Genomic DNA, 4,491 nt, shown 5'->3' on the forward strand with positions numbered 1-4,491 from the left:
GGATGAAAATATCATTTACACGGGGGTTGTTATTGTCTAGCAAGGAGATTATGAAGCCGCCGTTATCTTCTGCTTTTTTCAATCACACATTAAAAGAAGTGCATGAAGACTGCATGGTATCTATGCAACAAGACGGATATTTCAACAGCATTCAGAGGCTTAACTGCTGGTCATGACATGAGTCATGACATGAGTCATGACCAGCATTAAATGTCAGTAAAAATTTCTCATGGTCCCTTCTCATCTCTCTCATAACTGAATGCTCTCTCCCACCGCCAGATAGCCCCTGTTTCATCGAATCCGAGCAAACAGAATGGTGTGGTCCGCTGCAGGTGTCCACAGCTCTGTCAAACCCTTTGCTTTGTTCACAATGAGCCCCCTTTTATCTGGAGACCTAAAGGAGTGGACAAGGAGATAGCAGGGGTGAGGAAGAAGCATAAATAGATTGCTTTGACCCATTGAGGACAGACCACATAAAGCCAGATTTGAAAGGACTCCTTTAGTGTTTTATTAATGACCCAGTAGGCTATTCCCTGCCTATTTATTGATTTCTTCATCAATTTTTTTCACACAGTCAAAGACTTTTTTATGAAGCTTTGAAATATGTTACACAGGCTTCCTGAATGCCTTTGCAAAAGACATGGGGAAGAATAGTGCAGGAGTTCAGCATTGTCTCAAACTGCTGACTACAGTCTTTGAATTGGATTTAAAAAGCATTCCTTTGATTTGGACCACAGGGTCACAAACACATTGTTACTGCAGAGGGTTCGTGACCACAGACTCAGAGTGTCTAGCGGGCAAACAAACCAGGAAAACTGTCTTTCTTGGCAGCGGCTGCTCTCGCAGAGAGCGTGGAGCAAGAGCAGACTGTAACCTGAGTCTGAGTGGAACAGATTGACAGTGCGCCACTAAGCACATTGAGCAGACACACTGCATTCATTATCATTAGGTGACAGGAACGCTTTGAAGACAGCCGGGGCTCCAGTGGGCAGACAGAGCAGGCCAGCAGGCACGTGACGGAGCATTATAGCTTCTGCAGCAAACTATGAAAAGAGCCTCATAAAACGTGCAGGCACACTGATGAAGAAAACACTATTCGACGAGCCTGTTAGAGGGAGGACGTAATGAACAGCTCAGCCTTTTAGAAATGATGTTGTGCAGACATCACAACAGCTTTGAGATGTATGTCCTGCACCACTAGATATTTATGGCTTCACTTGGTGGTAACACTGCTGTAAGTAAGGTGCAAGAGTATTACGAGAGTATTTTTATTCAAGGTTATCTATGAGTAAGTTGTGATGAGAGAATTTGTCAAGATTATTATTTAAGTAAAAGAGCAGCACAGGGGGAAAAAAAAGTCAAATATATAAATCATTTAAACCAAAACTGTTAATTTAAGTCAAGGTCCACTTACTAGCTTTTCCTGAGGCATTCAATCGCATCTCACAGTCTTCATAATCAGTTGTCATGTCGAGTTGTCATGGCCTGCTGACTCAAGTTACATATTTAGGTCACTTGATGAGTAACTCCAAACTCCATGCGCTGATGAAGACCATTAAATGTGGTTGAAAGCCCTAGCAAGTGAACTTGAGTTAAGTAAATGAGTGAATATCAAATACTCTCAATATTCTTAGTCTTTTCTTTAATTAGATTGTTTTTGATTTAAATAATAATTCAGCTAATTTTAGGCTTCATTTGATTCAGGCAAATCTCTTGAAAATTAAACACTGATACCCTGGAAAAAGCTAGTAAGTAGGCCTTGATTTTTAGAATTTCTCTCTTTCTTTCTTTTGGTGTTTTTGTTGTCCTTGTTTTTTCATGTTTTTTCATGTAACCAATTAATATTCTGGAAATGTTTGCCAATTGTCTGATTTTCTGCAGTTGATGAATTTCATTGCAGTTACTATTCCTGAATCCTAAAACTATTACTGAACCTAATAAAAGTATAAGTAACTATAGAAGTAATGTACAAATTTTAATACCTAAAAAGCATTGATTTAATTTTGGCACACACACATCCCCTCCAGTATGACTGGAGTTCCACCTTATGGCGCCCTGCATACAGAATGTACTATGTAATGTACAGTACAGGTTTGTAAATTATCCATCACTCTGTCCAATAATGAGCCCATCACTGTCATCCATTACAAAAACCCACAGTTTAATGACCCTCTGCAATACACTGTACCATTACACCATTACATTGTGACACAGATGGATTTCATGGTGTGCATTTTACTAAATAGATAAATGTTCATTGTTATTCATTGCTGCTGTTGGATGAAAACTGCACATCTCCAAACGGGCACATTTTTGAAACTAAGTTGGCCAAGGTTTCCTGAAGAATTTCAAAACATACAATGGGTTTTGAGAGGGTTTTATAGAATAAATAAAGTGGTTCATGGGGCTGTAGTAAAAGCGATACTCTCTATATACACAGGGTTTTAAACCTCTCCAAAACCAAAAATACAAAAGCAAATGTGTAAGGGATAAATTACGTGCCTACTCTAACGTCAACCATGTCCTGCTAACTAGATTACGACTGCTCTCACATTTTTTCTTAGCATACTTACAATACTACTAACTAGCTCTACACTGTTCTTTTTGCTGTATTGCGGTGTAGAGAACTTTCTTTATTGTCATTTCTCCTACCTGGACAATCAACTGGTGAAGATGCTAACTTTGTACATGGGACATGCTTTATCCGCAATCTAAAATCATGTATGTAGCTATTAAGAGCATATTTAAGACACTTACAGGACACTTATTTTAAAACATGCTAGCTTGAAGCATTAACAAGTCAGCCAGAGGCTGCGTTTTCAACCAAATCACGAGGCTAATGTTATCTTAATTCAATAGCTAGCTACAGCTGATGAAACCTGCTAGCGTCCGTCATTTCAGCCAACAAAATCAACGGTTGCTGGCTAAAAGTGATATAAGACCTGCTTTTGTCCAAACCTGCGTGCAATCAAGGACCCAGTGTTGTGAAAATTACTACAAATTTTGAGCGGTAAATCTGCCCGTTATTAGGAAAGCCCAACAGGCACACAGACAGTAGCTAAAGGGGCGATGCTTAGCGAAGATTATCGTTCAATAATATCTGTCTATCTTCACTATCAGCTATGAAATAAGGCATAATAATGTTCATACAAGACGTTTACTAATTATCCAAGAGTTTTTATACTTTCTCCACTGCCAGTGAATATATCATGAGATCTAAAATTCGACCAGCTGTCCCCGTGTGCCCCAGCCCTTTGCCATAGTAAATAAACACATTCCAAGCATTGACTCAATCCTCTCTAGCTCTGCCTATTTTCTTCTCTCTCCTCGTACATGCTAATAAATACAGATTGAAAGTTAGATCCCTGACGGTAGCAGTTTGTTCAGCCTGTGCATCTCAAAGTACCTCCGCTCTTACTCATCCTCATCTAACCTTTACTGCAACCCATAAGCCCTAAGGACAAGACTCCCCCAGAACAGGCAGTATCCGAAAAACATCTGCTCCAACCATCCTTCAAGGCATTTGTCAGACTCGGATGATCTCGAAGGTGTGGACTGCAGTGTAGTGACTCATGCTAAATATGTCGCATGAGTCACGAAGGGCCGAGCAAGAAAGCAGTTGCTGTAAACCCCGCTCCCAGCTCTGGGTCTGAGCCGCCTCACGCTTTCTTACACAGACAGGGCACCCAGTCATTGGATATTTATAAGGATCTAAAGGCTACATAGCGGTAGCTGAGATCAGTATGTTAGGTGTACACGAGGACTGGACAGCGGAAACATGAAGATTAGAAAAGCCACTGGCTCGCTTTGCACAAAGGAAGTGCGCTCCCCTTCTCCAAAAACTACTGTCACGGCGCCAGTGAGTGAGCTTAACAGCTATGTTGCCTTTTGTACTAGGCAGTTCCCAAGTATGTGTGTGTAATCTTTCCTTGCTCTCCAACTATTCCTACCAGCCTTGTCCATAAATACTGTAAAAGTGTGTTTTTAGTAGACATGAAGGTGCTGGTGATTATGGGTAAGAACATTATTATATAATTTATTACTATAAGCCAGTCAAATTTAATGAATATTTCAAAACCGTTGGAGATTTCCCTTTTTACATGCATCTAATGCAACGCACAACCCGAAACAATGTTGTTTGAGCACCAAAGTTAAATCAGGACAAGTTGGAGTGTTTAATTGCATATTTGAAATTAGCAGCTTATTGCCTTAATGCATATTAAGGCAACCAAGGTGGGGGTTTTTTTGTTTTTTTTCAGTCATTGATGTGGTGTTCTGTTTCGGTTGCTGTCAGGTTTGTTGTTGTTGTTGTTGTTGTTGTTGTTGAGTGTAAATTTTTCATTCAAATCGAAACATTTTCAAATTGACACGCCTTTGCCTCAGGTGACACTGCCCTTGGCGAACTTACACCACTAAATTTGTTTTGCATTCTGTTTGAACAGTCTTCAATTCAGCAGTGACAAGAGGAGGTTGTTCCAAAAAGAACTGATT

The sequence above is a fragment of the Xiphias gladius genome, chromosome 12, assembly GCF_016859285.1.
Source record: "Xiphias gladius isolate SHS-SW01 ecotype Sanya breed wild chromosome 12, ASM1685928v1, whole genome shotgun sequence".
Taxonomy (NCBI): domain Eukaryota; kingdom Metazoa; phylum Chordata; class Actinopteri; order Istiophoriformes; family Xiphiidae; genus Xiphias; species Xiphias gladius.